Source organism: Bactrocera tryoni, unplaced genomic scaffold, assembly GCF_016617805.1.
Source record: "Bactrocera tryoni isolate S06 unplaced genomic scaffold, CSIRO_BtryS06_freeze2 scaffold_11, whole genome shotgun sequence".
Lineage (NCBI taxonomy): Eukaryota > Metazoa > Arthropoda > Insecta > Diptera > Tephritidae > Bactrocera > Bactrocera tryoni.
In genome coordinates, this window is record NW_024395824.1 from 4,250,180 (window position 1) to 4,263,155 (window position 12,976).

The 12,976-nt window shown below is 36.8% G+C and overlaps 1 protein-coding gene across 10 annotated transcripts in view; it reads left to right on the top strand.

The window, feature by feature from the left end:
* Positions 1-12,976, top strand: part of LOC120779509 — a 99,650-nt gene that overhangs the window by 67,137 nt on the left and 19,537 nt on the right. Inside the window, exon 1 of one of the 10 annotated variants that reach the window (XM_040111825.1) lies at positions 7,566-7,583. The exons of the other annotated variants lie outside the window; for them this stretch is intronic. The gene's annotated coding sequence lies outside the window, so the exon portion shown is untranslated. Of the gene's footprint in view, positions 1-7,565; positions 7,584-12,976 lie in introns of those variants that run through there. 10 annotated transcript variants of the gene reach the window in all.

A 12,976-nucleotide genomic window follows, 5' to 3' on the forward strand; every position in this document is an offset into this window, starting at 1 on the left:
ACTCCGGCCTTGAAATTTCGGAAATTCGCCTAAAATCGTGAAATTTTCTACCTAGCGCCTGAAACACGCATCTCATGGCAAAATGTATAAAACAAAAGTTATTTGTCACGTCATTTGCTACCGAAATGGTATACGTGATCATGGCCGTAGGACGAACCGTTCCCGAGATACGAGTGAAAATGCGGCGCGCCACAGCGCAATGCAATGAAGTTTTTGTATTCTGCGTAATTCCCGCTGAAAGTAGGCAGGGACAACCTTGGCAAGAATAATGGCGTGGAAACAGGAGATGGAGCTGTTGCCTCCGGGTAATTAATTGTAACGTTTCCTTCGTCCCCAAGTTGTGCTTGAATGCAAAGTTTGGCTGTGACATAGCCATCCTCTAAATCTGCTCGACCTGTGTCTGATGGATCCAAATCTTCAATGTCAGCTTGAACTGAGAGTGATTGCTTAAAGTATGACTCTAGTATTCCCAGTCGGCATTGCAACTCCGCATGTGAAGGCATCACATTCATCAAAGCCTTTTGATCCCTCTACAATAGATTTAATACGTGATATATTGTGTTTTATATTAGCGCGTTTGCGTTTGGAGTGTTCAAGAGACATTATCCCTTTATCTCACTAAACATTTAGTGCAGGCAGCAAAAAATGTAGAAAATGCATGTAACTAATAAAGCGCGATAATAACTGCTGCTAGCAGCAGAGCTCTCAAAATAGATGCGTTGACAGAATAGCAGCAACGGTGCAGCGACCAAGCGGGCGACGCTTTCAAGTGCCGGCAGAGCTATGAACGTTCAGCTGAGCAGAGCAGTAAAGGCGCTAACTTATGCTAAGTATGCGATGATCTGCTAACAAAAGCAGCGAATGCAACTCCGTTAACCAAAATGTTCCAAACGGTGATTTAGTGAATTATGTATGCATTTAATTGGATAAACGTATGTATGTACATATGATGATAAGTAATTTGTTTTTATACATACGCTTTCCAATGAGCGGTAATTTCAGCAACAGTAGAAATTCTTAAAATCTCACCAGACAAATCATCCGATTGCAAACCATTTATGTGCAAATAAACTGAAATCAGTCCAGGGACCCACCAACAACAGCGAATGTATTTTAATTTATATTACTTCAATAACTATTTGCTAAACATGTATATTTTTCAATACAAACCACCATCAAGAACCACCATTAGGGTTTTCAGAGTTTTTCAAACTTTTGCACAAAAAGTAAACTTATTTTACACTGCCCCACGTTGGGCGCCAAAATGTTGGAGCAAGAAGCGTTTTTCTTGCTTTATTTTATTATTTTAAAAATGTGGGTGTGTAAAGCAATTAATGTGCAATGCGCTCCTATTCACGGTTTATTAGCGAGTGATTTATTTGCAAAGTTGTTCTTATGTATATACATAATTGTTCTTAAGAAGATTTGAGCATTCACATAAGTAAAGAAAATTATGAGTACAATATGTATATGTATATTGAGTTATTAACAAGCAATGAGATAAAGAGATTTATAATAACAATGTATTACTTTTATCCGGAGCACGGGTCACTGTCATTAGGGTGACCCAGCACGAGGGTTAATAAAATCTGACACAAAGCTATAATCTGAGCTAAACCTATTCTTGCACTCAATTCTCAATATGTACGGTATGTGCGCATAGTTCTGTTTTCTCGCCAAGATCTGCAGTTTGAAAGAACAACAAAGAACCGTTTCTCCGTGGAGCAAGACAAGCAAGTCAGGTCAGGTCGAAGTAGAATGCTAGAATTATTTAAGCAATGAAGAATAAAGCGAGTAACATCGTTGTAAAAGTGAAAAAAAAGCATTTTTACTAATTGGCGCCCAACACCGTGGGCTTCTTAAAAATTTCTATCAACTATTCAAGGATATTAAAGAAGACCACTTATCTTGCGGAAAGGACTAATTGCCCTGAGGACAGGATTAATAATAATTTTTTAAATTCGTACGAAAACATGTAAGTAACAATTCAAAATCACAAAAAGTAATAGTTTTTTGTTTAAAAAATACTTAAGAGTCAAAAAACATTGTTAAAAAAAGATCGTGGAAAGTGTGAAAAATAATAAAAATATTAATTACAACGATAAAGTTTTCGCTTTTCTAAAAAATCATAAACGAGAAAGGGTTAAATAACAGTATTAATACAATTCTTTGAGAACTTTTTTTCTTTCAGCTTAGAATTTTTATCTGACTAAAATTAATAAAATGAAATAAAATCAATAACACATATGTGTGTTTGTAGTTTATGGAAATATTAAACGCACTTTTCGGATCTCAAATTTGCATAGAAGGTTATAATCTTCGTTCTGGCTTAGTAAAATGGTCTCTTTCATTGTTCGTTTATCCCATTGAATAATTTACTTTTTCTCCACTTTTCAAAGTAAGTTTGTTTCTTAAAACAGTAATATCTCTTTATATTTGCTACAAACTACTATTTGAAGCTTATAAAAAAGAAAATTTAAGAGTTTTTAGATATCAGCATGGGCGGGGAACAAGTTCTAAAAATAGTTAGCATTGCTACTGAGCGGATTAGACAAGCTTTTTCCGATCAGCTTGATCAATTAACCTCACAATTGAATCGATTAACGTTTCCCACCGTTCAGACTTATGCTCCGGTATCTATTGATCCTTTAGTTGCGGATAATAATGCTAGCTTGGACTTAATTAAGTCGTTGCCTGAATGCAAAGGCGATTCGTCATCATATCCGGCATGGCGCACCGCTGCCCAGTTTGCAATGAATTATTATAATGAGGGTTCGGAAAAATACTCCATTGCAACAGGAATATTTCGAAACAAGATTACTGAATCTGTTAATTCTATTATTTCGTCGTTCAATACAGTGCTTAATTTTAAAGCTATCATTGCAAGGTTGGATCAATCGTACTCCGACAAAAGACCATTGTATGTCCCAAAGAATGAACTTAGTGTGTTAAGGCAGGGTAGGATGTCAATTTTCGAATATTATAACAAAGCGGACAAACAATTAACTTCTATAACTAACAAACAAATAATGACCCGTAGTAGTAATAGGGAAATTATTGCAGCTCTTAACGATCGAGCAAAAGAAAACGGTTTACGGGTATTCAATTCGGGGCTTCGTCGTCCACTATGCGACACTCTATATTCGGCAAGGACAACGCATTATCTAAACCTTTCAAAACGCTCACACTAGGCCAATGCCGATGGAAATCGACAATAATACCTCATATTACCATAAACGCGCTTCTCCTCAAAGTCAGTATAAGCCGCATTACCAGCAAATAAAAATAATTTTCAACCACTTCAGTCAATACGAAATGCTCCCCCACAGCAGCCTTTTACGATTCATCCTACGATATTCAAGCGATCACGCGAGCAATCCTCCTCAAATCAGACACCCCTAAATAAAATGCAAAAAGTTAACTTTCTGCCTGAAAAAGAAATCTTGGATCAAGTAGATTGCGAAGGATATAATGAAGAGATCTCAAGGCGATAATTTCAGAAATTATGCTGAAAGTTGTTACCTTGCTGATGATACTAATAACTATAGTCAAGTTGATAGCGATAAGAAACAAGTTGAAGAAATTAATTATTTAAACTAAAGTCGCTCCTGCCGTTAATATAAATATAAAAATAATATAAATTTAATAAATAAATGCCTGATGAATGTTCTCGATCATAGCTCAATATTTTACTTACTTCCCAACTTACAGACACTCGAAGTTTAACCAATTAAAAAAGCCATAAATTCGGTTTGGAAAATTATTTTTTTTTTTATTTTAAAGTACAAAATATGTAAAAATAATCATAAATTCAGGACCAATTCACTTTTGCTCGTTATGACCATCTTTTGCCTTTGCTACGGCCTTGAGACGGTCAAAAAACGAATCGCAAGCTGCCCGAATGTGACTTGCGGCATTTTGGCCCACTCACGGACAATGGCTTTCTTCAGCATCTCGAGGCTGGTGTATATTTTACATCGGACCTTGCTCTCCCAAACGGCCCAGAGAGAATAATCCATTGGATTCGCATCTGGTGAATTCGAGAGTCATTTTGTGGTCGTAGTTCGTAAGTTCGGAACATTGTTTTTCAGCCATTCTTGGTTCACTCGCGCTTTGTGAGACGGTGGTGAGTTGGTTGAAACGTCCATGGTTTGCGACAGAAATGTTAGTTTGCCCACGGCTTCAAAGCAGCCTCCTGAATACTTTCCCGATATATATCACATTTACTTTACAGGCTCGATGAAAACAATTGGAGAGCGCCCATCTGCGGTCACAGCGGCCCAAACCATTATTTGTGGCGGGTGCTGCCTCCTGGTGGCCAACCGATGACTTAGATTCTCGTATGAACGGTCGGTCAAGTAAACCCTATCGTTTTGAGAGTCTTTGAATTGCTCAATTTGAAAAATTTTTTCGTCAGAACCTGTGTTCGGAATTTGACCGCTTTCGGCCAAGCGAAGCAACTGCTTCGCTCTCTCCAGTCTTACTTGTTGCTGCTTCAGTGTGAGATCATGGGACTTTTGGAACTTGTAAGGCTTGAGGCTGGGGTCGGATATTTTCAGTTCTTTAGCCATTTGATTGGCACTTCGTCGTGGATTTCGCTCAAGCCGCTTCATCACTTTCCGAACCATCTCACGTGACGTTGCAGTCTCTTGATGACCACCTCCATGGCGTTTTCGATACTACCAGTATCATTGTAATGAGTGATGGTGCGACAAACAAAAACTTTATTCACATTAAGATGTTTGAGCTCACGAACAATTGCTGGCTGTGATTTTCCAGCTAAAATATAAAGCAGTCACACTATTACGTTTGAATTCCATCGCTGATCACTTTTTTTTGCGTTCACTTTTGGCAAAACGCTTTTGTACACTTGTGAACAATCCTCCGAACTGTCATTCAGCACATTTATAAACAGCTACATCTAGTGCGACAGCTGCACGAAAGGTCCGAAGTTGGTTACACTTCGGACCCTGTAAGTACATTTGATGGTATCATTGGATACGATTTTCTTAGAGAAATTGAGGCAAATGCTGATACTGAAAATTGATACTTATTTTACCGTAACGGTAAAGAGAAACTACAGCATCTCTCATGCAACCAAAGCAATTTGATTACGATAGAAGAAGATTCTGTTCCATTTCACATTAAAACTCCATTTCGGGATGTGATTAACACACACATAAATGCATTTGCTGACCCAAATAGAGCACTATCATTTAACACCAATGTTAAGGCTAGGATTCATACTCAAACAAATGATCCAGTTTGTAGCAAAACCTATCCGTATCCGATTTCAGTTGAGCCGTTCATTAATAACGAAATAAGAGCACTCCTCAGAGACGGTATAATTAGAGAATCATGTTCTCCATATAATTCCACCGTCCATGTTGTATTCAAAAAGGGTTTAGATGAAAGTGGTAGTCCGAAGCTACGACTGATAATCGATTATAGGAAAATTAACGAACAACCAGTTCTTGATCGATATCCGATACCCGTCACAACTATAATTTTAGCCAATTTGGGAAACTCAAAATATTTTGCCACCTTAGATTTAAAATCTGGTTTCCATCAGGTTGTTATGTGCGAAAAAGATAGAAAAAAACTGCATTTAGCATTAACAATGAAACGTATGAGTTTTGTAAGCTACCCTTTGGTTTTAAAAATGCGCCAGGCATATTTTAGCGAGCGATAGACGACGTCCTGCGTGAAGACATCGGAAAATGTTGTCACGTTTACATCGATGACATAATTATTTATTCACCCGAGGAAAACTCACATTTGGCTAGCATCGATAGAATCTTAGGCAAGTTTAAAAAAGCGCGAATGAGAAAATCGACAGAGAAGTCAAAGTTTTAAAAAACCGAAGTTGAGTTTCTGGGTTTTTTAGCTTCAGAAAAGGGTATGAGAACTTGTCCAGATAAAGAACACAATTTTGAATTATAAACTTCCAACTATGGATGCCTCGTCGACAGCTTTAGGTGCAGTTTTGTGTCAAAATGGCCGCCCCATTACAATGATATCGAGAACTCTTTCTGCTACAGAACAAAATTACGCCACGAATGAACGAGAGCTTCTTGCTATCGTATGGGGCTTTGAAAACGTTGGGACATTATCTTTACGGTATAAAAAATATAAGCATTTTTACCGACCACCAACCCCTTATTTTTTCAATATCGGAAAAAATTCATATAATTAAAAAAGCACCCATTTTATCTAAATCGAATACTTTCAATAAAAACACTAGAATTTTGTTCCAGAAATTTATTCGACACATTTTTTTGATACTGTTGAAAAATTGATAAGCACTTTCATTTCACTTTTTGTTTTAATAAATAAACAAACAAACGCCCCTAAGTCCCAAATCCCAAATTTTCCAGGGTAAATTTTTCATCTCGATATTTTTATTACTACCAAACAAAATTTTTTGACATGCGTCGACAAATTTTTAAAATTTGCCGTTGTGAAGCTAATCGCATCAAGATCCACTGTTGATGTTAAAGATGCTCTTCTACAAGTTTTATTAATTTTCAACAATACAAAAACCGTTGTTTCCGACAACGAAAAGGCTTTCACCTCCAATTTAATAAAAACATAAGTGATTCCACTTTTCTATCGCTCAATTCTTTATCCCCACACTTCACAGCGAAAGCAACGGCCAAGTGGAAAGGTTTCACTCTACCTTGCTTGAAATAGCGCGTTGTACAAGGTTTGTCACAAAAGAAACAGAACTTTTTAAATATAACTGTTTCTGGTGGCGCCACCCATTGGTGGGTATATGAAATAAACATTTTGATCTCTTGTTGACATTTCGTAAAAATTCTAAGACAATTGGATAACTACAGTCGATGTTATCGGTCAAAAAGTGACAGCAGCTTTAGGTCATCGGTCGTAAAATGCATTTTGAACAAAGAGCAAATATTAAATTTTGTTTTAAACTTGGGAAAACGTTTACTGAAACATTTCAAATGATGAAAAAAGTTTATGGTGGATCAGTGCCTATCCCGTAGTAACGTAGCTATACAAATTTAAGGTATATAGTATATCCATATACATTCATTATAGACAATATATTCTAGCAAATTTTATTTAATTCCGCACACGACTGTTGCATAATAGAACGACCGCGCGACTCAGCTTTTATAGCGGTGGCATTTATACATATACAAGGGGTTTTTGCCTGATAGCGAGGATGCGTAGTAGGTATAAACCATTTTTAAATTATCTTGTTTATTTCTAACCATATTCGAAACTTAAAAATATATGTTGGCTCATGCAAATTATTTCTCCAATCCATTTTTCAGTTTATACAATTAGATAACAAAATGCCAAATCTAATTCGTATTTCCAGAGCGCGTCATATTGAAATTTACATAAATTATCTCATTATCCGCGCGTTCATCACAAATGTAACGGGAAATTCATATGAAGTGCCAAATCTGTACGAACTGGATGTCAAAATATGTAAACAAAGAGAGACATGTTTCAATTGCTATTGTACATTTTGTTGGAACCTTTCAGAATTTACTCTCCCTTATCAGTGTGTTGCAGTTTAGCTAAATGTTAAATAACATTCTCTGTTATAAGTAAGTAATGAATTTTTCTTTAATTTACACTAGTAGGCCGGTTAAAAATTAACATTTTCTAAATTTTTTTACAAACCATCCTCATTGGATCCCCTTCATAGTGGTTCAGGCCATTTTTCATTTCATGCAACGGTTTAGTCAGCTATATCGAACAGACAAAAACCCAACTTATGGTTATATATATATAAGACTAGCTGACCCCGCAGGCGATGTCCTGCGCAAAATTATGTGTTTTGACATGAAAAGAAAGTTGAATTTATATTGTGTTGGAAATCATTTATTAGCGATTTTTCTACATTTTTTTCAATGTAGCGCAGCTTGATAAGCAACAAATATTTTGGTTTCTGTTCCGATGCGTAAATATACAGAGAAGATGGATTTCCAACTCGTGAATACGCCACGTATAGCTGGCCGTGTGAAAACATGGCATTTCCAGATTTATGTAATACACTAAAGACTATTCTTGTGTCCTGTTGATTGCCATCATGCAAATGCAATTTTTTTGGAAACTGAATACGTTTCAACTGAAATGGCATATCGTTGGAATTCAAAGGAATTCGTAGAATCAAGCATTCTGTCCCCTTGTATTCGATAGCTGCGTCACAGTTTCGGCGCATGAAGATTGCGAAACATAATAATGACGGATCCAACTTTGAGGCGCAAATGATGCGGCGGCATACCAAGCCTCTGCAAAGAATTTACAAATTCCACTGAATAATTCACGTCTTCGTTTTCATTGTCAAGACGATTGATCGATTTGTATGAGAGCAAACCTCCCGGAATTTTACTTTGATTCTTCCAGTTTAAGTCATTAACATCGGTATGTGTGGAAGCTTAAATTGCGCGTGCACTCAAGCAATCGTAGTTACGATAATTTGGACAATGTTCGGATGAACAGTCGTGATGAGCCCATCTTTCGTTGAAGTCAATTGACAAAAGCAGGTGGAATTGATATCAAACCACTGGAAGTATCAAACGAATTTTACCCATTTCCAATTCTTAGCGAATACGATGTAAAATGTCTTCGCCAATATAATTTGTGTTCGCATCCCATAATTGACGCGGATTTGCAGGCTGATATGTCGAAATAATCATCGCGAAAGGTATGCGAACTTCAGTGGCATGCGAAGTAGCTATCGTATCGTCCATCGTATCACAATAATATTTACTGTAATCTTGTTGATTACTAAACGCATACAGTTGCATAACTGAGGAGGATTGAAAGTACGCTGAATAATGATAGTCGAACAATTTTCCTTTGTTGTCATCAAGAACAGTAACGAACATCATCATATCGTCCAATCTCACTGCTGCCTATTTTGTCCAAACTACTGCAAGTTGTAATTATAAGAAGATTTCAGAACACAATTGAAGAAAAGGACCGTATACCAATTCATCAATTTGGATTTACTTACATCGCAACATTCCACAATCGATCAAGTTCATCGAATAACAGATATAATTGAGGATGCGATGCAAAGCGCTCGTAAACTCCCGACATCTGTGCCGCAAGAAAAGCATTAGCACATTGTGCAACGATAAATGTGCCATACCTTTTAAGGGCGATAGGGGGACAAAATATGCAATATCTTTGTAATTATTAATTATCTACTACTTCGAAGTTTGGAATGTTAACAGTGACATGGTAGCCAAGTCGCGAGTATGACGACTGTTTGTTTGATGACAGGAGATATTTCGACTTGCCCTCGTTCACTACCAGACTTCTTTGTCCAACCTGGAGACAGCAGAACTAACGGCGCGGCTTCTATGGCCAATGGTATCGATTCATCTGCGTACACCAGAAGTTGTACAGTCTTGTAGAAGGTTGTATCTGCTCTGCAGCTCGAATTGTTTTCTTCAGGAGTCTGAAACCTCGTTTGATATTGAACGGCTCGCAGAAGTCTTTTACGATCTTGACGGTGCTTGACCTCAGCTTACACAGCCGTATTAGTTTTGCGAAGTCGATCAGCCTCCACCCTTTTGGGGATGCAGAGCTCGTGGAGGCTAAATTAGCCCATCCTGCTGTTAAAGTTGCCAAGCACGAAGTTGACAGCGTGGCAGGGAAAGTTCTCAAAAGAGCGCATCTTTGGTCACATCATCCTTCCCTTTCGTCGAGGAGTAGGCAAAAATCAGCGATGAATGTAACATAATAGGCTGTCAAAAAAGTCTTGCGGTATTTGCGCTAGTTGGCGTTGAAAGCGCGTAGTTCTAGTTTTATTCGTTGCATCGAGTCATGCTATACCTTTTTGGAAAGCTCATTTCACGCGCTAACACGTGTTGTATTGATTGTCGTTTCTTTTAAGTCGTTCGTGAGTTATAGCGTCGCAAACATGGAGCAAAATAAAGAGAAAATACGGCATATTTTACAGTACTACTACGATAAAGGCAAAAATGCATCTCAAGCTGCCAATAAAATTTGTGCAGTTTATGGACCCGACTCAGTTTCCATTTCCACCGCACAACGATGGTTTCAACGTTTTCGTTCTGGTGTAGAGGTGGTCGAAGATGTGCCACGCTCCGGAAGGCCTGTCGTCGAAAATTGCGATAAAGTCGCTGAATTGGTCGAAAGAGACCGGCATAGTAGCAGCCGTAGCATCGGTTAAGAGCTGGGCATGAGTCATCAAAAATTCATTTCAATTTCAATAAAAAAAAAAATCAATAAAATTACCGCAAGATTTTTTTGACAACCCATTATTTTGGAGATATCTAATCCAATCTCGATCAGTTGGCTGTGCAAGACTTGAACACCCCGTAAATGGTTATGTATCTGGATCTGCAATAAAATATATTTACAAAAATGTGTGAACATCGGATCGAAGTGGTAGTGGTAGCTCCCAGTAAAGAGGTACACTTGGCCTTGAGTTTTAAATGTAGGCATGGACCCACGTTCTATGATTTGCTTACTCTTAAAAGAGGTAATTTCAAATGCGGTATTACAACGGCGTATGTTGCGCATGAATTGTTTGGATTCCTAATGATCACCTGTAAGAAGATAGTAAGGTGGTTCAGGTGGAGGGAGAATTTCTTCTAATTTTCCTTGTAAGCAACACATTCCTGTCGATTCGTCTTTGAATTTCAATGCCAAGCATTGATACTATTATGCTCTACTGAAGATTCTTTATCTCTCTCAGCTCTTTATCTATCCCGAGCCTGACTGAGACGAGCCTCACTTTCCGTTGATCATTTTTCATTTCCAGCTGAACGTACTCTTATGGCATTCACTATACTACGACCTATGTTCTACGACGACGTCTTCCAGACTTGACTTTATAGTTTCTGCTCAAATTTCCATATTATTAGTATGTGCCGCAGTAAAAAATATCTTAATACCTACCATTAATAAACAAATGATAACACTGGTAGACACATAATTTGTGGCACGAAAATTCGTAGGTGTTTGTAATGCAGTTTGATACCAAAGTCAAATCTGAAAACATAATTTCTCTATCACCCACACATATTCAGTAACCTGCGGCTTTAGATTTTACAATACATAAAATTTCATTATTTCATCTATAATATTTTCATATTATCAGGGATTTATCCGGTTTAGACCGGTTCTGCCTGCTTGTTTGAATTAAACAGCGTATTTTACGATCATTTTATTTTACAAAATGTATCAGTAGACTAACGGTCCCCGAATCGGCTACGTGTTCTATATTTGGATAGCAAAACGTGTTTAAGTTCACATTCTTTTACGTTTTTAAAATCACTGTGCTGTATATAACTATGACAAATGATCCAGTAAACTTCTTATTAGCTGTCCGAATTTTTTGGAAATAACAAACCAAATAACTTGCAATGAAATAAGGTATTGAAATGATTTGTTTGTTTTAGTAATAACACAAACATTTTTCATGAATCAACACGCATAGTAACACATTCAGCATAAAGTTTTCTGGTTATAGCTTAGTATCCAGCTCTCAAGAAATGTAAAAACTTCATTTAAAAAAAAGCTTAAGAAATGGTCCATCCATTTGGAAGTGCTACCCATGACATTTTAGAGTTTTTATTTGTGTTATGAATTATGAAGGCGTAGTTAGGACTTTGCGGATTATTTTAATAGTCGCTCTATACGGACAACTGTTTCTGTGTATCTTCTTATAACAATTTCGTGTATTGTTTAAAATATTGCTGTCCCTTTTTCTACTGTTAAAAATATCATATTTTTGTGAGTTATCGCCTTTTTTGGTTAACACGGCAGTGGCGTAGCTAGGGGGAGTGGCGAAGAGGGCCGTCGCCCCGGGCGCAACGTCTTGGGGGGCGGCAAAACGATCTTCGCTGTTTTTTAATATTCAGAAAAAAACTTCAACAAATTTTTTTACAAAATTTATTATAAAAGATAAAGAGTTGTACACTCACAATGAAATAATCTGAATAACAATGAAAAATATAAAATTTTACTCGAATACTCTTCAGTTTTTGAATTTGTCTTATATCTTTTGACTTATGTACATCTTTCTTAAAAATAGTGATAGAATTTAAAGATGCACTTTTCTAGCTTTGTCTAGCGACGTGTCACTCTTACAGTTACCCTATGATTTGAATGTAACAAATACTTCTATTTCTCCAAATTTTCAAAAATGATATTTAAAAACTCCAATTCGGGCAAAAATTCCTGAAAATTGTGTCAAAAGTGTACAAGATATAGGGCGAAAATGGGTTTTTTCTATGTCTTTTAATAAGACATAGTAAATTGTAAATTTACTATCAATTTCCTCAAAAAACGTATTGCGAGAATTTTAGAACTTCAGAATTTGCGTGGCTTCTAGTTCCTAAATTTTATATACTTAATATCGAAGATATTTTGTAAAAATTCACTTTTGTTCGAACCACCTCATGAAACTTGTAGGTAGGTAGATAAAGGGGGGCGGCAGAACATCCTTGGCCCCGGGCGCCCGAAGTTGTAGCTACGTCACTGTAACACGGCATTATTTAATCTTCCTTAACTATCTCCTTATTGTAGGGTTTACTTAAATTTGTTCCTAATCTCCCATTTTTCTTAACCAAAATTACTCGTCCTTGTAGATTAGCCTTAATTTCCAACTTACTCTTACTTTTACGGTACTTTTATGGTATTCGATATCCTTCTTTTGTTTCTTTTGTTTGTTTGTTTTGTTTTGTTTTGTTTTGTTTTATGGTATTCGATATCCTTCTTTTGTTTCTGAACTAATTCTTGTGGGTTACTTTGTATAGTTCTTTCTATGTTCTCGGGGGTAAATGTAACATTTCTATAAAAAATATAGTAGGTCTACCAACCATTTAAATATTGTGGAATGAACTGAATGATTATATTGAGACACTGCTCTTTCTTAAACTTCTTTGAAATTTCTGTGTCCATCGTTTTTTTATGAAACGCATTATTTCGATTAATCCAGAATGGAACCCTTCGA